This window comes from Schistocerca serialis, chromosome 5 (genome assembly GCF_023864345.2).
Source record: "Schistocerca serialis cubense isolate TAMUIC-IGC-003099 chromosome 5, iqSchSeri2.2, whole genome shotgun sequence".
NCBI lineage: Eukaryota > Metazoa > Arthropoda > Insecta > Orthoptera > Acrididae > Schistocerca > Schistocerca serialis.
Window position 1 is genome coordinate 758,675,028 of NC_064642.1, and position 27,652 is coordinate 758,702,679.

The following is a 27,652-nucleotide window of genomic DNA, read 5'->3' on the forward strand; positions in this document are numbered from 1 at the left end:
AGGAACTACCTGATGTACCCACGGCAAAGCGTGTGCCGTGGGCCCGCTAGCGTTCAGCCGTGCGACAAACCCATCCCTTCTCAGTACCGAGCCTACGTGGACGCATAACTCGTCCGCACACTCGTAACGTTACAAGGAGGCTGAGAGCTGGATCAACAGCTACGTTGGTCGTATTGTAACTGTGTACCATTTAAGTTACATTTCTCGAAAAGCTTACTTACAGGTAGCAACAGCAGAAACAACAACAAACAGTTTCCGATAGGCAGGTCTGTTCCCATGCAACCGTCAGATTTTCCGACCCAATGAATTTGCTGTTGTAGAAGAACTGGCTAATTCTCATGAGGATAGTCCATCTGCAGATGAGGATCTACGTGAAGGAACCTTACAGCTATCTCAAAGAAATACTGTTCCTAAAACATTGGAATCTGAAGAAAGTGATATGCCTCATACTCCAAGATCCAGATTTGTCATAGCAACTGACATCAGCTCTTGGGAATGCAGGACGTGATAAGTGCGGAACATCAAACCTGGTACCTGGACGTGCCAAACCGAATGGCAAGAATCGGAGGATCAATGTATCTTCATTGGGTCCGAAGCAGATGAAACTGAATTGTCTGATGAAAGCGAGGGTACCGACGAAAATAAGGATGCGACGTGCATCTACTGTGCAAGGCTCGTCCGCAGCTCGTGGTCGTTCGGTAGCGTTCTCGCTTCCCACGCCCGGGTTCCCGGGTTCGATTCCCGGCGGGGTCAGGTATTTTCTCTGGCTCGTGATAACTGGGTGTTGTGTGATGTCCCTAGGTTAGTTAGGTTTAAGTAGTTCTAAGTTCTAGGGGACTGATGACCATAGCTGTTAAGTCCCATAGTGCTCAGAGCCATTTGAACCATTTTTTGTGCAAGGCTCTACTCAGGCGATCACTATGGAGAGAACTGGATTCGGTGCTCAAAATGTATGAAATGGGCACATATAGCTAACTCTACAAACAAGAGATATATTTGCGATAGGTGTCATCGAAAAATTTCTGTCTGCTTTGTTTGTATACAATGGTCATAAGACCTCGCCAAATAAGGAACCTATTTTCAACAGAGTCGGTTTTGTAACAATATTTGTTTTGCATCATATCTAATGTAAATGTGTAACAAGAGCAGAAACTGAACACGAATCGTTATTCTAAAGTATTAAATAAAGTATATTTTGTGTTTGTGCTAGCATAAATTCTTTTCATTTTGTTCTACAACCCACTTAAAAAAACTACCCATATTAGGCGGTTATTTCCTATGTATCTGCACCCATGGGGAGCGTTATGATTCCCAGAAGTCAAGACAGTATCAGGCATTAAACTGACAAGTTAAGTCGAGGGTCACTACGTGTAACGTGCATAATGTGGTCGTCCCCACAAGGATTCGCTTACTTGAAATCTTCTGATGGTAGGTCGTAACTTGGCACAATATAGCACCCCTGTGACAGGATTTTTCGTAACCGTGGTTATCGGTCGAAACACAGTTAGGTAATGAAAACAGATACCACATTTTTCGAGCAGATTGCACTAAATTATCGATCATTTTTGGCTGGGGCGCGTCAACTAACCCTGTGTTTCTTTTCAGGTTAATTTTTGCTTTGTGTATACATCTATGAGTGTCATTAGTTCTTGTTCGCTTTTGTTTTCTGGTGTTGTCTTCTGAGTGTGTTGTTTCACAGCAATGCAAAACCAGTGTTGCAACTTTTGAAAAATTGCATGTTATGAATTTAAGTGCGGGAGAACTGTTAGGGAGGCAATGTCACGTACTGTTCAGAGGAGCATTATGAACACACAAAATTGTGAAGGAAATGCAGGTTTAGTTACTGGGGAAAATGAAGCTAAAGATACGGTGGTGGTTCATTAAAATGCAGAGGAAATCAGTAACGAAAATTTTGATTCCAGTCGAAACAGCAATGCTCAATTAAGCGCACAAATTTCTGCTCCATCACCGATATCCTCATCTAACAAATCTACATTTGAGTATTTGCTAATTATGATCTTAAGAGAAACACAAGAAATGAACAGGCGTATGGAAGTAGCAGACAAGCAGCAGAAAGACGTGGAACAACAATGAAATGATGGTTGACCAGGAGGAAGCACTGATTAAGGGATAATGCAAGATTGCGGAGCTCGACAAAAATATTAGCAAGATCATAGAAAAGAAAAAAGAATAGTTCATACAGTGCCAGGAGATCGCACATGCTCAAGATGAAAATTTAACAGCCCTAGAGGGGCTATTGTGGAAATCAGGACACAATTCGAACAGATGGCTATGATGCAGCAAGACGTAACTGTGTAGAACAATGCCAAAATGAACAAGAGAAACGAATTGAGCAAGTAAAGTGTAGATTAAATACAGTGGTAGACCAGATTAACAAATTGTCAGAAGACATTGAGGAAAGATTGACAGAAGCATAGAGTAACTTACCATCAGTAATAAGAATATAATAGCACAAAGAAGTTAGAAACGCATGAGAGGACTCTGATGATATATGTCCAGTGTATGTGGCTGAGGCCGAGGAAATAAGGTCACTCCTAGCATTCCATGAGAATCAGAAAGAAATCAACAAGTAGCAGAGCGAGAATAACCGAATACTGGTTAACGACTATGAGAATTTCAAGAGGAAGATAGTGCAAGAGCAAAGCATAAGGGGTAGGGAGGATGGAACTCTGAGCGGAACTGCAGAAGGAGGAAGCTTAAGATTCGAGCCGAGTTACGAAAGTTCAGGAGGAAACCATGGTTACGAGTGTTCTTCCGTTCATGACATACAGCCTGATAGCTATTGTCCATCAAATTGTTGTCAGACGGTGTCACACGAAACCGAGGCATTCTATTACAAGCAGATCCTCTCAGTGCGTGAATTACAGGTTTGCTGGGGCAGTGGGAATGTACTTTACACAACTTCAAAATTAGTTGCCTCCCACCTGGCCCCTCGGTCATAAACTCTTAACTCATGCGTAGCTGCCTCAAGGACGAACCAGCTACACGAATGCGACCTGTAGGAAAGGAGTAAGACTTGTACCAGCTGTTTGATGAGGGTTTTTTGGCAAACTACTGGTCAAGCACAGTAGAAACATCGAAGGATCGGATTTCAGCAACCTGGTGAAATTTTTCGAGGCCGTGCTACGAAGGAACCAGTTCCTCAAAGTAACTTTCAGTCCTGCCGATATTAACCTGCTCTGTTTCATTAAGCTGCCAGTGAGTTACTGGAAGGTGCTTGCCAACCGTAAAGATGACGTGTAGGCCTGTAAGTGTCTGCTACAGGAGCTAGAATTTGCGAGAGAGGACGAAACAGATAGGTATCGGCCATGGTAATCAGATCAGACGAGTTTATAAATAAACCCTATAAGAAAATGGTTGGTGTTTTTAGTTTTATTCAATCAACAAAAGCAAAACGAGGATAATGGAATGTAGTCGAATTAAGTCGGGTAATGCTGAGGGAATTAGATTAGGAAATGAAACACTTAAAGTAGTAAAGGAGTTTTGCTATCTGGGGAGCAAAATAATTGATGATGGTCGAAGTAGAGAGGATATAAAATGTAGATTGGTAATGGCAAGGAAAGCGTTTCTGAAGAAGAGAAATTTGTTAACATCGAGTATAGATTTAAATTTCAGGAAGTCGTTTCTGAAAGTATTTGTATGGAGTGTAGCCATGTATGGAAGTGAAACATGGACGATAAATAGTTTAGTAAGAAGAGAATAGAAGCTTTCGAAATGTGGTGCTAAGGAATAATGCTGAAGATTGGATGGGTGGATCACATAACTAATGAGGAGGTGTTGAATAGGATTGGGGAGAAGAGAAGTTTGTGACACAACTTGACTAGAAGAAGGGATTGGTTGGTAGGACATGTTTTGAGGCATCAAGGGATCACCAATTTAGTATTGGAGGGCAGCGTGGAGGGTAAAAATCGTAGAGGGAGACCAAGAGATGAATACACCAAGCAGATTCAGAAGGATGTAGGTTGCAGTAGGTACTGGGAGATGAAGAAGCTTGCACAGGAGAGAGTAGCATGGAGAGCAGCATCAAACCAGTCTCAGGACTGAAGACCAGAACAGCAACATACTACTTTCATTACATTTAGTGTTATTATTAAAATAGCGAAAACAATAAGTCAAAAAGCAGCACAAACCAAACAAATATGTTACCTGATTTTTTTTTTAAGCCATATCCATCCCATAATTTTGTCGCCGTTTCGGATGGTTCTAAACCTCTGAATTTGTTTCAATACGTCTATAAACTATTTCTAGGTCTGTTAAACTCCTCGCTCACTCCCTTCGCTGATCTCTCATGCCGTTTTACTTCTGTTGTTGCTAATGTTGCAGTGGATTCAGAAACATTGCCTCTTTTCGTTTTATTTTTATAATTTTGAACCACACTAAAAACAAAACGAGAGAACAAAAATGAACAACAACATCATATTTGAAGATACATATGGACTTGACACTTGAAAATATTGTCCTGCAATATCCCATAAGTGATAATTACAAGTTTATGTTACAATTGTCTTAGTTTTATACTTTAACACAAGTTATGGATTTTGGAAGAAAAGAGTCAGACATAGATATTACTAGTTTATTATCATCACAATTCACTTCCGTAAAAATTGAACTGCATGTGATCTAGACCAGTCCTGGCAGAGATTTGCACTCTGCAAGCGCAGCCGAATATGCTCAGCGTTCCGGCTTCCCCCACCACCGCGCTGTTCCAAACAGGAGTGCGAGTGAGGCGGCTATATGCCGAAGGTTGCACAGGCAGGAACTTAGGAAGACGTTCTTTGAACACAGTGCGTTTACTCCTAAAAGGCGGAAATTGCAGCATACTTTTATAATGATGATTTTATCACTAGTGTTTATTTTCAGTTTTTTATTGTTCTGCCAAAGCAATAACTTTACTACCTAATTCTATAAGTATATTAGACATCGATAACACAGTGAGCAGAACTACAACAAGCTGTACAGCATTTGACATTAAGCTGTGATGTTTATAAATCACCACATTTCGATTTTAGAATAAGGAATATACCTGGGATTATGGTTTGTGATAGCAACAAATGTTGTTTACCCAAAGTGAACTCCATTAAGCGCTGACGTTGGCGGGGCTTTCTCAATTTTATAACTGAAAAAGTCGTTGAATCAGACAGTGAAATAATTTCAGCGACTCTGTGCAGTCGAGGATCTTGCTCTTGGGGTAACAATCAGTAAGAGTCTAGTAAATTCCTGGAGTGGACAAACAAGTCACTGAGCCGGGTGCTACACTGCACATATATCCCTTGGAAGTAATGAGGTACATTAGCAGCGAAAAGCGAAAATAGTCTGACAAATAAATCGAAATCCGTCTACAGCCGTGCATTGTCTTGCAATTTCTAAGAGAACTCATGAGGAATGTTTCAATTACTGAAACGTACTCAGTCATGGCTGGTCCATAAATGACTGCCTTGAGTTATGGGATATGTTTTATGTCACGAATTCGAAGCTGATTTTTCCAAAGGATTAATTTTTGTTTGATAACATCAGTCTCGTCCGCCGCATCTGTTACCGTGATTCTCCCCTTGCATTAAGACACCAAAAATACAAATAATTTGTGACGTCCACCATAAAGATTTTGCCACTACTTTTCTTACCCTTTACTCAGTCTTTCCCGTAAGGGTCGCCTTCAGTTCAGCCGGCATTCGATGTGGCTCCCCACTAAATTGATTGATTTGGGGAGGGGGCCAAACAGCGACGTCATCGATCCCATCGGGTTTGGGTAGTATGGGGAAGGAAGCCGGCCGTGCCATTTCAAAGGAACCATCCCGACATTTGCCTGAAGCGATTTAGGGAAATCACGGAAAACCCAAATCACCGGCTTTGAGCCGTCGTCCTTCCGAATGCGAGTTCCGTGTGCTAACCACTGAGCCACCTCGTTCAGTCCTCACAAGACAAGAGCATCGTACTGTGGGACCGATGTTGTAATGACTTTTCAATGAATGGTTTTTCCAGATCGTAACATTGCGGTGGTGTATTAAGCGCTTTGCATTACTTCCGAACTATACAAAAAGTGAAGCACTGAATGATGAGGCTTCTCCACATTTTCTTTTTTGAACAAGTGCGTAGACGCCAAAGTAATCCTGATGCTGGGCCCAAATCTAAATTAACACAGTTGGTATCGTTATTGAACCGTGAGCAGAAGACTGCCTCTCTCTAGCGGAGTCCGGCTGCTGTTCGTGCTCGCCCTCAGCCCCGCCCCGCTACTGCGCTCGGAGCACTGGGCAAGAGCGCGGTCCGAGCGCAGTTTGACTCGGCTGGACCTATTAACGTTAATAAGAATATTTGCTTTCAAAAAGACAGCGGGGCAGGGAGGTCATGTGGGCTGACGTGTCCCTATTTAAATGGGTCTTTGTTTGTCACCGCCATATTGGAATTACTTTAGGTCGTTATGAAAATGTTTTAAACATCTGTCGCTGTATACAGTGCCAAAGTAATCCTTAATCTGTGGATTTTAATCGTTGTACTTGTTTAATAAGACTATTGTCTGGGAGTACACAACAAAATATCTAGATTCCCGGCTGGGTCGGGGATTTACTCCGCCTGGGGACTGGGCGTTTGTGTTATCCTCATTTCATCATCATTCGGGAAAAAGGCGAGACTGGACTGTGAAAATATTGGGAAATTATACGGGCGCTGATAACTGCTTCGTTGAGCGTCCCACAAACCGAACATCGTCATCATCATCATCATCATCCAAATATCTAGAGAAAGGAAAATTTGCTTTCACAAATATGAAAACGTAAAATGCATGCCCTTTCTCACTCGACGTTCTAACTGCCTTGTTGCAGTGTGCGTATTGTTGCCACCAACCATCTTGCTCGGTGTCATATTGTAACGGCACTTGAACGAAATGACACCAATTAGCCATTGTGCCACGGTCACCCCTACGAGGGAGAGGAAGCTGGTTGAAGCCAGATGTGAACAGCAGTGAAATTCTAAATTGCTATTGGAATGTATTTCGCTAAGGTATGTTGGTCGCGGGTGGTTGCGGCGTGTTTACAGCCGTAAATAATCTTTATTTCTTTTTTTTTTTTTTTAACTGAATTGCGAGGGCAAGTGGTGCAGGCAGCCTGCGACCATTATGTGAATACCGATCACGTTGTTTTTCATCGCTTTATTTGGTCACCAATAACAAGAGTCCACCGGTTGTCAAAAAAATTATTTGTTCACGCGTTTCGGAGATAGCCCACAAGTACATATATCAAAAACGTAACTATTATCAAAGTACACGCACAACCTTTAGATGATATTAAGAGGAACCACACTCACATTCATTGACAAATAAGTTCACAATGCCCTATGAGGTGTCTTAATGTATGGTATCGTGTCACGTGATTCTACAATTAACATTAGTGCTCAAACGATCGCGGACTCATTAAGAAAACTATTTATCAATCATGCCACCAGGTGGCATGGCTGTAGTGGCGTTGAGAACTTACGTTCAAAGTCGACAGGCAAATTATTAACGAAGATAATGTCAGAACAAGTGTAAAAATGAATAGCAAAGGACCCTTTTAAAGATATTAAAGAAAACAGTTAAGAGCTTACAACCAAAATTGCTTCGTTAAATAAATAGTTTACACGAGTGCCGTTGGGAAGGACAGAGGAGGCATGTCGGAATGGATACAAACCGGTCCCGTGCCATACACACGAGAGCAAGGGACATATTGCGTTGCAAATCTGTAAAGTCATTACGATTAGGTATTAACGCACATGAACCAAAAAGAGGAGTTGCAGGAGGAGCCAACCGGTATGGGCAGAATGCAACGTTACTGACCATTACTATTGCGGATGATAATGTTGTAGGCAGAGCAGTCGCAATGCGAGAAAATTGTGGCGAAATGCAGAAGATCGACGGTTGGTAGATGTATGGCAGTTGACTCTCGACGTAAACAAATATAACGTATGAAACGAAAATAGACCCTTTATTTTTAGATTACACGTTTGCTGAATAGTCAGTGGAAAAGTCAAAAACGTAACTTCAGTGGAAAAATTCGCATTCATTTAATATTTGGAAGAATGCAAACGCAGCGGTTCAGAGTACGAAACGCAGATGCCAAACTGAGATTTACTGGATCATCAACATGCAGGAGGCAGCTTACAAAACCCTCGTTCGACCGATAATAGAGTAACGCTCCGTGACCTGGGACTCTGACCACAGACAAAGCACAGAAGATCCAAACTTAAAATAAGGAGCAGCACGTTTCATCCCGTTTTGGTTTACCAAGAGTATAGGCGCAAGGAGGTGTTCTACCAATTCCAGTAGCAGGTGCTACGAGAGAAGCGTTTCGTGACGATGTGGTTTACTCTTATAATTCCTAGAGCGAATGTTTCTAGAATAGTGAGCGAACATATCGCTTTGTCCTACATATAGCTCCCGAAAAGACATTAAAGGTAAAACTAGAGAGACTGGAGTCCATATGGAGGCTTTGAACGCAGTCCTCGCTTAACATTAGCGACTGCCGGAGGAAAAAAGGACGGTGAAGAAGGGTGGGGAGGGGGGGGGGGGGGGAGTGACGGTACACAAAGTGCTGCCCGAGACACATCATAAGGTGGCTCGCGGAAAATAAGTGTAGATGTTTCCGATTATTTTGCACCGGCTTTTCAGACGCATGTTCCAGAAGGAAATAACAGCGCGTTGGAGATACAGTAAAGCGATGCACGTGGAAATGAAGATACGCTGGAGAGCAGTTGTGAAGAGGCAGAAAAAGCAGAAAAGTTTCAAAATGGTGAAAGAGCACACGTGAAATAGCAGGAAATCATTTTTTTACGTAATGCTTCAATAGCCACATTGCTTCTTCATGAAAACCGTAGTAATTGGTTAGTACATAGAGCTGTGAAACTATCATGGACTATTATAGTCTAGGCTACGGTAGTCTTCCTACTAGCTTTGGTCAGTTGAGATTATACCTTACCTGTACGTTAGATGTGTTGCATCCCACTGGGCGTTACCTCCTAACGATCGCGGCCGGCCGGAGTGGCCGAGCGGTTCTAGGCGCTACAGTCTGGAGCCGCGCGACGCCTACGATCGCAGGTCCAAATCCTGCCTCGGGCATGGATGTGTGTGATGTCCTTAGGTTAGTTAGGTTTAAGTAGCTCTAAGTTCTAGGGGACTGATTACCATAGATGTTAAGTCCCATAGTGCTCAGAGCCATTTGAATCATTTTTACACAGTTCTCCTCCTGTCTGTTACTTAAAAGTAAACACTATTTAGATCAAAACTAAAACTGTCAATGTTTGTTTCAGGTTTTAGTTGAAAATTGTTGATCTGTAACGTGAAACAGAGGGTTGATTCAGTAAAAATAAAGAAAACAATATAAATTTATTGTATAGTGCTAGGAATCACAATATCCTCAACGAAAAGGTAAAATAAAAAATACCGCAAAACAAAAATATATCGAATATCACTTACTACTTTGTCAGACTAATATAGCACATGTTTCTGTCATTCATAAAGAACTTGCGCATTTATCAGTGATAACAGTACGCTCTTGCCCTTGATCGCGATGAAGAATGTTCGGTTGAGTACAAAACAGCACTGGTAATTGTATATTTATTTTATGTTTTTTCATTTAAATTGTACTTACATCAAAAGTGATTGCTTTGCTTACATTAAAGAGCAGAAGCTAGCGATTAATTAATTTTTTTGGTATAAAATGTAATTTATATTCTTTAAGGATACAAAAAACGCAAAGGACTAACACTGAATGATGTGCAGTTCTAATTACATGCAAAAAACAACTAAACAAACAAAAAAGAATATTCATTTATGCTTCTTTCCCCACCATTGCTACCGGTAATCCTATCATTTAATACGTCATTTATGTACTGTACCAAAACATCTGTGGCAACATCTGTAGTCTACGTTAATCAGACGCAGGGTGCGTCTGACCAGACGTCTTGTCCAGAACGTTTGTTAACTTGTTAGTGCGTGTGAGAATAAGGACAGTCTGTTTGGAAAAGCCTCAACTAGCAATAAGTGGACTGCCGTTCCGGAATTGGAACAGTGACCAGAGAGGTGTGTAATATCTGTTTCCGGACATGGTGAAAACAATTCGTTCTGCCTTGTGGATAGGATGCCAAGCGTTCAGAAGCGGTTACGATGTTTACCTTAAATTATTTCACAAGCGCCTTTAAATGTTGCGTAATTGGCGTGACGCCGCTGCCGCCGCAACCTTGAGGCAAAACTATAGAGCGAGAAGTATGCGGCACGCTGAGTGCATCAAGGCTTAGTGCTGCGGTTCCACAAGCAGTGTGATTCACAGAACTGGCCACAGCCGACGGTGAGGCGAAGTAGCCGGGCAGCCTTCCTTGCCTGGCGTTCGTCATGGCAGACTAATTGACCGCACGCGCGCCGGTAACTGAGCGAACTACCACGCACATCTCTCCTTTAGTCTTCTCCCTTTCCTTTTCTTTATGTATTTAGTACATCGCACAGGTATTTCGCTAAGCTATGCTTCACTAAACGAATACAGAATACGCCGATGAGCCGAAACATTACACGGAGTCGACAAGTCGTGGGATAGCGATATGCACATATACAATGGCGGTAGTATAGCGTACACAAAGCATAAAGGGGCAGCGCATTGGACGAGCTATCATTTATATTCAGGTGATTAAAGTGAAAATATGTTCGATGTGAATATGGCTCATAACGGGAATTAACAGACTTTGAAGCTAGACGCGTGGGACATCCCATTTCGGAAATCGTTAGCGAACGCAATATTCTGAGATTCACAGTGTCAAGAGTGCGAGGAGAGTGCTCTGAGAATACCATATTTTAGGCATTACGCCTCACCACGGACAATGCAGTGGCCGATAGACTTCACTTAACGACCAAGAGCAGTGGCGTTCGCATAGAGTTGTCAGTGTTAACAGGCAAACGACGCTCTATGAAATAACTGCAAAATCAGTGTAGGACATGCGACGAAAGTATCCGTTAGCAGTAGGACAAAGAGAGCACGACCCCACTCTGCATTGTTGCCAGATTTATTCAAAATAGCGGATCCAAGATAGCGGCTATAGATATGGCAATGTCGCAGTGACATCATGGCAGGAAGTCAAATTTTGGCGGGACTATAGGTCAATCAGGCTACTTCCACTAACCTAACCCCTCCCATCCCCCTCCCCTCCTCATCTGGAAATTGGCAGGGAAAGGACTCAGTTGTGCTGAGCTGCTGGATAGGATGGACGTAAGCCTTTATTTTGTATGCATTTCTCCACTTCCTCTCTCTCCTCCATCAGGAAATTGGAGGGAAGAGGACTCAGTCTGTGCTGGGCTGCTGGATATTATTACTATAAATCTTTATTTTCTATGCATTGTTTATTTAAATGATTTGAGTTCTCATAGGCAGTAGCTCCATCCAGTTCATTCACCATAAGGTCTGGAGTCCAACTGACCTAGTTCACAACTCCCAGAGGGCGCTATTGTCCCTCCACCTTTCCTCTCCCATGATGTAACCCAAGATGGCAGTCTGGGGAACAAGTGTCAGGAAAAGGACTCATTCTGTGTCTAGCTACTGAACTGGGGGGGGAGGGGGATGGACATAATAATTTACTGTGATAAATGGATGAGAAGACTGTGCTGGAGAAGGAGCAGTATATTAGCTGTAGTCATGCATCTCAGGACTGTGATGATAGCAATGATATTTGGTGATGATGAATACGCTTCATGAAATAATGAATTGCAGCAGGATGGGGTCAAGTTACGCCTCGCAACTCATGCTGATAAATGCGTGTGCTGTAACTGTAGATCACTCAATAAAAGTCCAGTTAGTCTCTCGAAGTGCAAGAGCAAGATGTTCACCCACTTTGGCATGTGGCTTCCTCCAATGGGCACCTAGACTCGGGCAGGGAGGTCACTGGCTCACAGCCACACTGTAGCTGCAGGACCATGTGCTAAGCACTTCCTATTGCATTGGAAATACCTGCTGCCCTCCTCTTTCTTCCCATACCTGATGCACAGATACCCTTTGTTGTTGAGCATGAACTACTATGGGAGTTAGTATATCTGGTGTTGCGGAGTATTGTAACATACATAACTTGAAGATATCACGGGGAATAAGTGTACCAGTGCCCAAAGAGAGAGAGAGAGAGAGATGGCGCAAGAATAGTTAAAAATTACACGTTTTATTCTGAGGAATACCACCTCTGCCACACTTGAACACAGACTCCAAAAACATCGCGAGATTATGAAACTGTCCCTGAGACACTTTGCACGCCATTGTGGGAAATACCCGTGTCTTAGAGCAAGTGCTGCTTCAGGAGTTACTAAATCCAAAGGAATATGTCTCTAAATGCACTCTCAAAAACATCCGTGCACAGTAGTTTGCCTCAATTTTGCAATGTATACCGCCACACTGAAAACATACTCTAAAAGAAAAAATCGTGGCATACCTGTGAAACCATCCCAGAGACACTTCACTTGTGCTCTTTTGTGGGAAACACACTTGTCTTTGAACACGGGCTGCCTCAGGGGTTACTACCTCCAACTGAATATGTCTCTAAGTACATCTTGAAAAAAACCGCTCCGCAGTGGTTTGCTTCAGTTTTTGCGAAGTGTACCGCCAGACGTGAACATGGACTTGAAAAAGATTGCTACACAATTGTGAAGCCTCCCTGAGACACTTCACACGCTTTTGTGAGAAACAGGTCCCAAAACTGATATCAGCTACAATATCTGATTTTACACTCCAAAAAGACGACATTTGGAAGACTAAATAAATATCTCTGTAACTCTAAACAGGACGCTCACCACTCTTCGACTTATAGCTGCTTCTTTGAAGGCATTGCCAGAGAGAGAGAGAGAGAGAGAGAGAGAGAGAGATAGATAGATTTCTGAGTTCTACAGCTGCTGTGTTGTTCAACACTTTTCTGAAACAGCGAGTAGGCATATTTTTATATTTGTTGCTGCTGGAGTCAGGGACGTTTTTTTCCCCCTTCTCGAAGCACACACTAGTGCCTAAGCACAGACGGGAAAATCAGAACAATTACATAAACAGAATTGAAGCACTGTCCTACAGAAGAGAGAAATGGCTAGAATTTTCAGTGTCCTACAGCTGCTGGCCTGGAGATGCTCCAAAGCCACAATGGCAGATAAGGGACAGCATCCTGCCAGAAGAGGATGGTCTGCTTGGACATGTCTCAGAACACTCAAACAGAGAAGACACCATGTTACTCTTAGAACTGTCCGTAGGTATCCAGCCCCCATCTCATTTGAACCAGTCTGTAGGCTCATATGCCTCACACGAGGATGTCTTGTGAATGTAGCATTCTGATTGGCTCTTACTGAATTTACCTGCCAAATTGCTGCTGCTGCCAGAGTGACAGCACTGTCTGCCAGCGTTGGCAGACTGTTGTAAATAGTGGCCAACTGGAGTGACCGAGTGGTTCTAGGCGCTTCAGTCTGGAACCGCGCGACCGCTACGGTCGCAGGTTCGAATCCTGCCTCGGGCATGGATGTGTGTGATGTCCTTAGGTTAGTTAGGTTTAAGTAGTTCTAAGTTATAGGGGACTGATGACCTCAGATGTTAAGTCCCATAGTGCTCAGAGCCATTTGAACCATTTTTTTGAACTGTCTGCCATTTTCTGCAGGCGGAAAGTCCAGTGGCAAAACTATTTTGTACAGACAAAAAATTAAACATACAGCAGTCATATTGCACTGACAGTTAAACTGTGTCAAAGCGGTCGACTATGTAACTGCATATATTTTCGTTGGCTTCTGCGCACGCGTAAAGCGTAAATATTCGCGAATTCTATTGCCAGCGTTGATATACTACAATATAGATGAGAACGCTTATATGCGTGACTCACACTTTCATTGTCGCTGAAAATTCATCTCTCTCTACATTGCAGTGCCGTACATTTAATGCATTTCATGTAGATGCCTTGTGGTAGGGTAAACCACGTTGCTAATCCCACATACCTCGATGGAGAATGTCTGCTACTGTAGTCCGATACATGAACGATGTCGGTTCGCGCGTACACGTGCTTTGGCGCCTGGTAGAAGCGTGTATCCTGCTGGTGTGTTCAGACACACTTGTACTCTGCCCAGGATTAAAGTCTGATGTTAGTTCGGCCAGCCTGCCCAGCCTACGACGTCCGGCATCTGTAATGAGGGCCATCCAATATCCAGACAGAACATTATGACCACCGACCTACTTTCGATATAAACCTGTGCGGTTGATCCCGGCGGAGGTTCGAGTCCTCCCTCGGGCATGGGTGTGTGTGTTTGTCCTTAGGAGGAGGAGGAGGAGATTAGTGTTTAAACGTCCCATCGACAACGAGGTCATTAGAGACGGAGCACAAACTCGGGTTAGGGACGGATGGGGAAGGAAATCGGCCGTGCCCTTTCAAAGGAACCATCCCGGCATTTGCCTGAAGTGATATAGGGAAATCACGGAAAACCTAAATCAGGATGGCCGGACGCGGTATTGAACCGTCGTCCTTCCGAATGCGAGTCCAGTGTGCTAACCACTGCGCCACCCCGCTCGGTTTGTCCTTAGGATAATTTAGGTTAAGTAGTGTGTAAGCTTAGGGACTGACGACCGTAGCAGTTAAGTGCCATAAGATTTCACACTCATTTGAACATTTTTTTTTTTTCGATATAAACCCGTCCAGGCGACAGCAGCGTCACCTGGCGTGGAATGACTGCCAGTCAGACACATGAACGGTGCATGGAATATCAATGAGCGCGCTACCCGTGGATAGAATGGGGAAGGCGTGCGATCTGTCTGAGTTTAAATGAGGGCTAGTTGTGATGGCCTGGAGGCTTGGCACGATCATTTCGGAAACTGCATGTCTTGTGGGGCATTCGAGGAGTTCTGTGGTGAGTATCTTCAACACGTAGCGAAACCAAGGTGAGGCCACATCCAGACAGCATGAGGCTGGGCGGCCACCCCTCATTACAGATGTCGGACGTCGTAGGCTGGGCAGGCTGGAGAAACAGGAAAGGTAGCGAACTGTGGCGGAATAAACATCAGACTTTAATGTTAGGGAGAGTACAAGTGCGTCTCAACACACAGTGCACCGAACACTCCTAACAGTGGCCCTCTGCATTCGACGACCCATTCTTGTGCCATTGTTAACACCTCGGAATCGGCAACTACGACTGAAATGGGCTCGTGACCATCGGCACTGGACGTTGGCACATTGTTGCATGGTTTGATGGATCTCGATACCTTCTTCATCATGCCGCCTTCCAGGGAACAACTCTTTTGACACCTCTACTATGGAACAGCGGTGGCTCCATTATGCTCCAGGGAACATTCACCTGGATATCCAGGGGTCCAGTGGACCTCGTGCAAGGCATCATGAGACTAAGGGGTATCGTACACTGGTTACAGACCACATACACCCCGTCATGACGATCATGTTTCCCGACGGCAGTGGTATTTTTCAACAAGGTAGTGCTCCATGCGACAGAATGGTTCGAAGAACATAGTGGCGAGTTCCAGTTGATGTGCTGGCCTCCCAACTCGCCAGATCTGAACCTGTTGTGTGCATACTTCCCCATACTTCCGCGTAGTCAGCGCGTACACAACTTTCCCACTAGAGCGCGCTCCGCTAAGCACAACAGCGCAGGCGCAGCGCTCGTCCATCTCCGCTCTACGAGATGGCGCTACCTTAGAGACGGACCAAATTCTGCTTCCGCCGATCCGCGTATTAATATGTAACACTGCCAATGATCTTGCTGCTAACATAGAACCTTTCCTCCTCGCGGATCACACTCGCACAGTGATACATGAACGCACGAGGTATTATAATGAGTGTACAGACCTCCGATTGGGTGGTCTGCATTTGTCTGTACCAGTCTGCATTAGTCTGTACCAGTCTATAGTCAAGTTTCAGTCTGTGCCTAATAAGATTACCATATTCCTGTACATAGCCATGAATATAAATGTATAGACACTTTTGTCAAGTATCAGAGATATATGTGAGAATAAGATTAATGTACCAATACCAAAGGAACTTCAGATTGTCAATTGTATAGAGCATCCAGAACCAAGTTAAGTAATTTTTATGCTTGTTATTATTTTAATAAATGTGTGTGAAAGTTAATCAAGTTCTGTTTAAAGTTGGTCACCGTCAATCTGCTACTCTAAGCGTGCAAGTGGCATTTCTATCGTCTGACCTAACGGCAGAAGATAAACACGCCACGATAAGACCACGAGACGTATTGCTGACACTCGCCTATTTCGTTAGAGCGACAAGTCAAATAATCTGATGGTGTGTGTACCGAAGGTCTTACGGTACGCACACCACAGAACCCGATCGAACACTTCTGAGATGTGACTGAACGTGGCGTCAGAGCTCATCGTCCCCTCCCCGGAATAGACTTGTGTGTGCGGATGTGGTGCCAGCGACCTACCAATGTCTCATTGCTTCCATAGCACTACGCGTCGCCGTTATATGTGCCATAGGTGGACATACCGGCTATTAGGCAGGTGGTCGTAATATTCTGGCCGATCAGTGTATGTCTCTCACTTGCTTCTATAGAGAAGGGGATTAATGTTTAACGTCCCGTCGACAACGAGGTCATTACAGACGGAGCACAAGCTCGGATTAGAGAAGGATGGGGGAGGAAGTCGGTCGTCCCCTTTCAAAGAAATCATCCTGGCATTTGCCTGAAGCAATTTAAGGAAATCAGAATGGCCGGAAACTGGTATTAACGTCATCCTTGCGAATGCGAGTCCAGTGTGCTAACCACAGCCCCGCCTCGCTCGGTACTTGTATAGAATTTGTCGCTTACCACCACTATAAGTCATGACAACTCGCGGCGAATGGAATAAAACTTCTCTAAATAACTAGCTACCATGCCGTTAAATGGTCGCAGTGCATACAACATTCACAGCAGCGCGCTCAGAACACTGCTGAACGCTCATTGGCTGTCGGAGAAAGCGAGACGTAGGCGCATTAAACAACACTAAGGTCGACCGCCATTGTTCGTGATTGCAATTATAGTGTTCAGAAATCAAAGGTGGACGTTAGTGCCAATGAAAATTTGCATTATGCTTGAAGGCATGCTCAGATAGCCTTATGATTAAGGAGACCGCTCGCGATAAGCAACAAATCGGCTTTCGAATCTCACTCTGTAACATGTTTTCTACTGTCACTACGTATTCGTTATATTGCAAGCTCAGCAAACTTAAACGGTCTGCACTGCCGTTATTTCGTGTTTGCCTATTCGTTGACTGCTCTCTTATCAATGTTATTCTGTTTAACCCAGGCCAAGTGGCTTATTCCCGCACCTCGCTTTGAAAGTCAGGTTGGGAATGAGAGAACTCCTATTAAATGAGGAAACGGTCACCTTTGTAACACAACTCTTACAGAATTTGACAAAACCTATTGGGAGTAGTGAATACTCTCTCGGTCGATTCTTATCAACTCGATTTAAACCAAAACAGGTGGATCATTACTGTACCTCGACTTGAAAGCTTGGTTTGTAGGGAAAGAACTTTTATCAAACGAGGAACTGGTCACCTTGTTGATGCAGTTCTTAAAGAATTTGGAAAAATTGAATGCTTTGGAAAAACTGAAAGCTTCTTTGGTCAGTTGTATTGGGTTGCTGCAGAAGTTCGTAGCGTTTTTCCATAAGTTTAATAAACACAAAAATACACATAACAGAGACTTTAGTCATTAAAATATGTTCTGCTTCACTATTTACAACAGTCTGCCAACTGTGGGATAACTTTTAGGTTCCGTGACTGTGGAAATCACGTTGTGTTTTTAGGCGAAGGATTCGTCGAGCCATGTTCGGAGCGCGTTTTCATCCAGAAAAGAACTTCCTCGAAGGTTGTTCGATAGAGAGCGGAATATCAAGTGAATAGGGTGGGTACGGAATGACTTCCCAACGCAACTCCTGTATATTGTTTTTGTCAGTCTAGCAGAATGTGGGAGGGCATTATCGTGGAGTGGCATCATTTCACCCACTCTTGCTGGTCGTTGTTCTTGGATTGTGTCTGTAAGACGTCTCAGTTGTTGGCAATAAATGTCAGCAGTTATGGTTAGTACAGCACACCGTCGCTTTTCTACCAGAGGCATAACATTATCTTTTGTGGATGCGCACAGGTTTTTGTACTGGGAGTTTCTGCTTTCTTTTGGGACCATTCCTTGTAGCCTCTCCCCGATGTTGTTCAATCTGTATATTGAGCTAGCAGTAAAGGAAACAAAAGAAAAATTCGGAGTAGGTATTAAAGTCTAGGGAGAAGAAATAAAAACTTTGAGGTTCGCCGATGGCATTGTAATTCTGTCAGAGACAGCAAAGGACTTGAAAGAGCAGTTGAACGGAATGGGCAGTGTCTTGAAAGGAGGGTATAAGATGAACATCAACATAAGCAAAACGAGGATAATGGAATGTAGTAGAATTAATTCGGGTGATGCTGAGGGAATTAGATTAGGAAATGACACACTTAAAGTAGTAAACGAGATTCGCTATTTGGGGAGCAAAATAACTGATGATGGTCGAAGTAGAGAGGATATAAAATGTAGACTGGCAATGGCAAAGAAAGTGTTTCTGAAGAAGAGAAATTTGTTAACATCGAGTATAGATTTAGGTGTCAGGAAGTCGTTTCTGAAAGTATTTGTATGGAGTGTAGCCATGTGTGGAAGTGAAACATGGACGATAAATAGTTTGGACAAGAAGAGAATAGAAGCTTTCGAAATGTGGTGCTACAGAAGAATGCTGAAGATTAGATGGGTAGATCACATAACTAATGAGGAGGTATTGAATAGGATTGGGGAGAAGAGGAATTTGTGCCACAACTTGACTAGAAGAAGGGATCGGTTGGTAGGACATGTTTTGGGGCATCAAGGGATCACAAATTTAGCATTGGAGGGCAGTGTGCAGGGTAAAAATCGTAGAGGGAGACCAAGAGATGAATACACTAAGCAGATTCAGAAGGATGTAGGTTGCAGTATGTACTGGAAGATGAAGAAGCTTGCACAGGATAGAGTAGCACAGAGAGCTGCATCAAACCAGTGTCAGGACTGAAGACCACAACAACAACAACAACAACAACAACAACCTGAAGACACCATCTCGTCACGACCAACGATACAGGATAGGAATGGGCAGTGTTGTTCACGAGCCAATTGTTCAGGAGCAAGCAGAGATGCACCCGGTGATTTATGGGATTAGTAATTACACAATTTTTGAACGTTCCCCACTGTACGCAATGTCGCTCGATGGTGGATGGTCACAGTTCGCCACATCTGCCAGTTCTCGAGAACACTGACGTGGATCATTGTGGTATAATGCGTTTAAACGATCATCATCAAACTCCGAAGGCCTTTCTGGACGCGGGGATAAATTAATGTCAAAACGATCCTCCTTGAAACGAGAAAACCATTTTATTGCCGTGGTCTGCCCCATGGCATTATCCCCAAACACGGTACATGTGTTCCTGGCTGTCTCCGGTGCTGTCATCCCTCTACTGGAGTCAAACAGAAGAATGTGTCGGAAGTGTTCGGATTTCCCCATTATTTTCTAGCGTCCACAGTCCGACTCACTACTTCCAAATGACATAATGACGATATGGAAACTCAACCAGCAACAGAGGATTACAAATAAAAAAATGACAATCGGTAAATAAACCCGTAGCAACGGGAATACTAAAACGCAAAACAAGAACGCAACGGACTTAACGCACCGAACTAATGTAATGCTTGGAGAAGGCCATTTTAGAAAATAAGACCAATTTCCGTATTTTATTAGACTACCCCCGTAATTGACACGAATAAAGGACTAAATTAAACTCCGTCCGAACAGGCCATGAAGGTCCAACGGTACCGACCGGCCGCCTTGTCATTCTCAGCACGCATCCGTCAGATATGGAGGGGCATGTGGTCAGTCGTTGTTAGTTTTCGTTGCCGGAACCGGCACTTCCCAGTCAAGTAAGTAACTCCTCTACTGCCCTCACAAGGACCGCAGCCCGCTTGCCAACAGCGCTCGGCAGACGGGATGTCACTCATCCAAGTGCTAGCCCAGTCCGACAGTGCTGTAGCTCAGTGATTTGACGGGAAACGGTGTTACCGTTGCCGCAAGGCCGTTGTCGTTGACTCGAACAAAAACGGTGGAAAAAGAACAGACCGTCACCCCGTTTACATGGCGCCCCCAAAAACCCGATTTCTTAAACCGAGTTGCCAATAGCGCAAAAAGTGGTCGTCTAAACTTTTCAAAATCATTTCTGGAAATCCGTTTCTCGCTGCCGGTTTTCCAATTCCGCAGTCGTTTTTCGCTCCCATGTAAACGCAATCGATTTTGAAACGAGCTTGGGCTGTCAGGTTTCGTCTTGTTTTTAAAAATTTTCGGCTAATCTACATGTATACTCTGCAAATAACATTCAAGTGCCTGGCAGAGGGTTCATCGAACCACCTTCACAATTCTCTATTATTCCAATCTCGCAAAGCGCGCGGAAAGAATGAACACCTATTATCTTTCCGTAGGAGCTCTGATTTCCCTTATTTTATCGTGGTGATCGTTCCAGCCTATGTAGGTCGGTGTCAACAAAATATTTTCGCATTCGGGCGAGAAAGTTGCTGATTGGAATTTCGTGAGAAGATTGCGTAGCAACGATAAACGCATTTCTTTTAATGATTTCCAGCCCAAATCGTGTATCATTTCTGTGACACTCTCGCCCATATTTCGCGATAATACAAAACGTGCTGCCTTTCTTTGAACTTTTTCGATGTACTTCGTCTGTCCTACCTGGTAAGGATCCCACACCGCGCAGCAGTATTCTAAAACAGTACGGATAAGCGTAGTGTAGGCAGTCTCCTTAGTAGGTCTGTTACATTTTCTAAGTATCAGGCCAATAAAACGCAGTCTTTGTATAGCCTTCCCCATAACATTTTCTATGTCTTACCTCCTATTTAAGTTGTCTGTAAATGTGTTCCTTGGTATTTAGTTGAATTTACGGTCTTCAGATTTGACTTACTTATGCTGTGATCGAAGTTTAACGGATTTCTTTTAGCACTCATGTGGATGACCTTACAATTTTCGTTATTTAGGGTGAATTACCGATTTTTGCACCATACAGATATCTTTTCTAAATCGTTAGCCTTCCCCACAACATGCTAATGTGGACGGAGTGGCTTTTTGTCCAGTGAAGGATATGTAGAAGTATTAGCCTGAAGCTGTTTACACCTCGTCTAATTGAGAAGTTGTACTGACTAAATAAGGAACTGTATCAGCTGTTTTCCAGGCACCGTATATAACAGGGATAGCAAATCCGCTTCAGACCTTAACATGTAAGCCGGCCGGTGTGGCCGTGCGGTTCTAGACGCTTCAGTCTGGAACCGCGTGACCGCTACGGTCGCAGGTTCGAATCCCGCCTCGGGCATGTATGTGTGTGATGTCCTTAGGGTAGTTAGCTTTAAGTAGTTCTAAGTTCTAGGGGACTGATGACCACAGATGTTAAGTCCTATAGTGCTCAGAGCCATTTGAACCATTTTTGAACCTTAACATGTAAACACGACAGCGAAAAACGGTTTCCGACTTTCGGTTTTCGTCTTTCGGAAGATGTGCCACATGTAAACCTAGCGCATATGGGTTCGGGTGGGCGATGAATTTGAACAAGTAGAGGCGGACAGGTGAGCGGTTGCTCAGTAACAGGGCACGCGCTGTACACCATTTGAGCAGGCAGTAACTAAGAACACTGCGGCAGCGTTGTGTACAAAGCAGCAGGAGGTGACGCAGACTTGGTCCGTAACAGCTGGGGCACACGTGCCTCCCCCCACCAGCCTCGCGGATTGCTCCGAACACTGGAGGGGGAGGCGGTGGAACAGCTGGAGCGAAGCCAGTCGTCGCTTGTGACTGCGTCTGAGCAGGCGGGCGCACCGGTGACGTCACACCACACTGCGCGAGGGCGCGGCACAGCGAAAGTCGTCCGCTGGCAGACCGTGACTGTGTCGTAAAATAAAGCGGATGCTGAACATTTATGGTGTTCAGAAACTGTAAGAGGTTTCCATCCCAGACATGCGTTAATCACGAATACATGAATATAAAAGAGACTGACAGCGCCAAATTCTGGGGATTCCAGTTTGATAACAAACATCTCATTCGCAATGGGCATGTTGTCGAATGTGACACAGAAGTAAAAAATAAAAATAAATAAAAGAAAAATAAGTTCGTGATCAGGCGTCATGGAACACACTCCGCCTAAGGCAGCCTTGCCATTACGGCGTCATTCAAAGTCGTTTCTGCACAGCGTGAAAGAGCACGTGACGAACACACAACTGTCCCCATCAATCATGCCACACTGCAAACACGGGAACCCCTATTCTTCCTCCAGGTGGCTCCTCGGCTGTTCTAACGCTGCGCAGTGTAAACTGTTCCAGTCGTTCTCCCAATGAAGAAGCAACAACAGTGCCGGGAATCGAACGCATGGCCTCTTGGTTGCTCGACACGCTGGATCTCCGTCTGCAAAAATGTCACAAAAAACTCTGATTTACTTTGATTCCACAATAGCAAACAAAGTCATATTTTGGGGTCGCTCCTAAAGTCAACATCAAGATATCAAACTCTTGTTTGCGTCTAGCCGGCGCTGGTAGCCTCCGAAGGGATTTGCTGCCTCGTAGTAAAGTGGTGACGGGTTACATTTCGCGTTGGCCGTTGTGGGCTATGCATTACATTACGCAGCTAATGGATTTCATTTAATTAAGCGAAAATAGGACACAATTATCTAAACATAAACACACACGTAGACAGTTCGGACACAGTATCACTCTCTGAACTACAAACACAAAATTGTTGATCGCATGTTCTTATGCCAATGCAACTGAATTTCATGAAATCGAGAAATGTGGCGGGAACTCAGTGTTTCTGTGTGCCTGTGTAAGACAGGAGGGGAGAGAAGAGAAGGATGCACAACTTGTTGTGTTGAATTCTGTTAATAGCATCTTCTTGTAGACATCGGCCGGTCTCTTCGTTTGTACCTCAGATTTTGCGTGACACGAGAATTGCACGTCCTTTCACCGGCCCTGCACGATTGCTTACACTCCGCGCTATGATAAGTTTTTAGTCGTATTTGCCGAACACCGGTTGAGACAAATAGGGTTTCGGTGATTCGTATTGTGGTACAGTGCCAAAGCAACGTGTCAGAGCTGGAGCTTTTGCAGTGTCTCGTTAAATAATCAACTTGTTTTCTATATTTTGTAAATAATACGTCCGAGAGGGAAAAAGTGATTCTTGACTTCTGCGTAGTAGCATGCGGTCGGCGGAAAATTTATCTTCCACTTACAAAATTTCCAGGGCTGTTCAGACATACTTTCCGAATAAGTATAAGAGAGCCTTGGTCTACCTTGGCTCGTTGCATAATAATTGCATTTCGTTTGATTTCTTTGCTTTGCAGCAGATGTGAAGGGCTTTTGGCGAGACATTTCACAAAGCAAGAAAAGTGCGGGAGGAGGACGTGGAAATGCTAAATGGTACACAACAGAGATTTATAGGCACAAGAAATCCCAACCTTAGAAAATCTTTACCATTCCAGTAGCCCTAGGTTTCTGGGAGCAGTCGACATCGTGCCCCGCCCCATCCCCGCCGTCGCCACCGTCTGGTCAGTTCTGGAAAGAGAGGCGGCTGTTGGGTTCGCGGTATTGCGATTCGTAGGCGAAACTAAACAGAACCCAAGCACCATCAACGTTAGAGCGAACGGATATCTTGCTGGAAGGAGTTGTAAATCCTTGCCAGTTGTCTTTCAGATACCCGCTACGCCACATACTACGGATGATATGCAGTAGTGTGGAGAAGTGACTGATTATGCCAATGTCAATGAGATATAAAGAGTACACAAGGAAAATCGTTTGGGAGCTGAGCATGAGAGTAACTTAAAATGTGATGTAACAGTGTTTGTGACCTCAATCTGTGTGAGTAAGGAAAGCCGTGGACCTGATTTGGAGGCTTATATGTAGTTACGTTCATTAGAGTAATGTGGTAAACTTAAAAGGTTTAAAAACTCGATTTTGAACGCATAAGGCTCCAGGACAGTTGCACGGCTTTTCTCATTCACACAGACTGAGGTCACAAACCGTGTTACATCACATTGTAACTTATCCTATTCTCTAAAGCGATTTTCTGCCAAAGTAGACATTCCTTCCGTGTATACGGACAAAGACGACGTTTCATTCCGTCTACAAAATCTCGGTCTCTATCTACTGTTGCCTTAGAGGCTGTTGCCAACGCAAGGAAAACGGCTTGCAGCATGTGCCTTTAAATATGCTAGTTCTGCCGGTATGTGCATAATTACTTGGCACGTTTTATAAGTTATACAATGATTCTTGGTATTCTCTTTATATCTGTTGACAATGTGATAATGAACACTGACTGGTCGAAACCGATAATCTCATTGTGATATAATCGCCTGATTCTTTCGTTAAAAATAAAAAATAAACAAACGCCGTCTGGATCACAACTTTTTATTTACCGACTATCTGTTTCAGTCTGCGTTGCAGATTATCTTCAGGTCTGCCGCCGGTGAGAGCAGTTTGTCAACAGTTGGGTAAAACTTAACTGTTGACAAATTGCACTCATCTGTGCTAGACCTGAAGATGATCTGCATCGAAGATTGAAAGAGGTAGTTGGTAAATAAAAGTTGTGATCCAGACCATGTTTGTTTATTTATTATAACAAAAGACTCACGTCAATTACAATAAAAATAAAACAAGGTAGTCGATCAATAAAATGGCTCTGAGCACTATGGGACTTAACTTCTGAGGTCATCAGTGCCCTAGAACTTAGAACTACTTAAAACTAACTAACCTAAGCACATCACACACATCCATGCCCGAGGCAGCATTCGAACCTGCGACCGTAGCGGTCGCGCGGTTCCAGTCTGTAGCGCCTAGAACCGCTCGGCCACCCCGACCGGCCTAATCGATCACTTTATTGTCCAAAACAGTACGTAATTTTTTTCAACGTACTTTGTGAAATAACCGTAGTTGGCAGACATAAAAAAGCAGATGACTGTATAAACATTTTGCCAAAAAATTATGTACGATGTCTCGAACTTTAATATTGACAACTATTTATTTACTGCTTATACAAAATAGAAGCATCTTTCAAAGAAGTTCTTCACAGTAATCACCTTCATTGTACGTAACCCGTTGTCAGCGATGTGGAGGTCTAGAATACTTTTATTTTTTTGAGTCATCAGTATTCTAACTTTTTTGATGCAGTCCTCCACGAATTCCTCTTCTGTGCCAACCTTTTCTTCTGAGTAGCACTTGCAACCTGCGTCCTTAATTAGTTGCTGAATCCGCTCCAATCTCTATTTTTTTTACAGTTTTTACAATCTACGGCTCTCTCTAGTACCATGATGTCTAACATTGTGTCCGTTCTCCTTGTCAGTATTTTCCATACATTTCTTTCCTTGCTGATTCTCAGGGAACCCCCTCATTCCTTACCTTAACAGTCCACCTAATTTTCAACATTCGTCTGTAGCACCACATGTCAAATTCTTCGATTCTCTTCTGTTTCGGTTTTCCCACAGACCATGTTTCACTCTCATACAATGCTGTGTTCCAAACGTGCATTCTCAGGAATTTCTTACTCAAATTAAGGCCTATGTTTGACGCTAGAAGACTTTTCTTGGCCAGGAATGCCCTTTTTGTCAGTACTAGTCTGCTTTTCACGTCTTCCTAGGTAATAGAATTCCTCGATTTCATCTACTTCATGATCACCAGTCCTGATGTTAAGTTTGCGCTGTTCTCATTTCTGCTAGTCGTTATTTCAGTCTTTCTTCTGTTTATTCTCAGTCCATATTCTATACTCATTAGACTGTTCATTTCATTCAGCAAATCTTGTAATACTTCTTCACTTTCACTGTTGTTAGCAATGTCGCCAGCGAATCTTATCATTTATATCCTTTCACCTTGAATTTTGATTGCACTCGTGAACCTTTCTTTTATTTCCGTCATTGCTTCTTCGATGTACAGATTGAACATTAGGGGCGAAATACTGCGCTTAGCAGTACCAGTTGTGTCGTTATTTCCAGTAGCGCGGTCTGAGGCCCGACGAATCTCTGTAACAGTTCTGAAGCGAATTCCATGAATCGGTTCCTTCATGTTAGGAATCAACTTGAAGTCAAAAGGGCTAATTCCGGGGAGTGTGGCGGGTGATACAGCACTTCCAGCCCCATCGATCGAACAAATGAGTCACAACATGCACCATATGCACCGGATCATTGTCCTGCAAAATAATGGGCTGGTTTGCAGAAGGTATCGCCACATCTTTGTCTGAGCTGTTCATTTTTGGAACACAGCCTGAGACCGGATTAGGGTCGTCGTCTAGGCCTTCTCGTACCTCTTGGAATCCTCCTCCAGTCCATATGCCGTCCGTTCGTCTGATGACATGTCTGACCACTTCTGTTTCACTATTATTTCTTTCACTCCAGTCCGATTTAATTGAATTCTCAACATACATCACTCTCTAGCACGCAGAGGAGCCTCGGTTCTTGAAATTCATTCGCGTTCAGAGTCCTCAGAACTGGTAATATCTAACTGACTGTAATAGATACTTCTTTGCTGTCCTTGCAGCCGTTGTCTTTAACTGCCCTAACTACAAAAACTCATCAACTGGTTCTACGCTTTCAGTATTACAATCTTCTGTTTCGGTTTCGTTAACTTTATTTTAGTCTTACTGTAACGGATTTTCAGGCTTACATTCAAACGTGACCTGTTAAGTCCTTTCATTCGTTGCTGTCTCATTCGTGCGTCACAAGCAACAGAAAGTATGTGTGAAACAAGTGGTCGTCGCTGATTGAGTTGTTCGGGAATTCGAAAGTAATTTGGAAAAAAGTAGGTCTTGGTGGAAAAGTTTATCGTGTAGATTCGATACCTAGAGGATTACAGGTCATTATAGAAACAAATGGCGTATGTCAAAAACGTCAAACTAATGCCCCTCGACGAATGTTCCTGCGGCCCAGCCATGGGATGACCGAACGATATTTTTTCAGCCGTAGATCTTGACATATACCTACAGCAGAACTGGTCCCTTCAGTACTCATTGACTAATGAGTGGGTGAATCCCACACATTCTTCCGCCGCTTCTCCCCTACATGTAGCGGAAAAAGGCAGGCATATTGTCGCTTTTTCTTTGAAGTTTATTAGGTAGTGCCGTTAACAATACTGCAAGCAGGTGCCTAAAACAAGTCCTTTGTTTCATTTGATTTATTTGATGTCAGTTAAAGCGAAACAATTGGCTTTCTGTGAAGAAGAAAAATAATTTCATTGCTCCATGCAGCTACCAACAACGAGCACTGCTTTCACTGAATGAATTTGTCTGATGTGTGGTTCCAGGAATGGTTTACATTTCGGTGGTCAAGGAAAAAAATGTATTTACGTGATGCTTATCAGATAGCACAGTCATTTGCAGTGTGCGTTAAGGGTATACGGAATGAGTTTTTCGATGAAAAAATCAATTTTTGGGTAAATGCATTTTCGAAAAATTTAGACTCTCCTGTTTAATGTTGTTGTTGTTGTTGTTGTTGTTGTTGTTGTGGTCTTCAGTCCTGAGACTGGTTTGATGCAGCTCTCCATGCTACTCTATCCTGTGCAAGCTTCTTCATCTCCCAGTACCTACTGCAACCTACATCCTTCTGAATCTGCT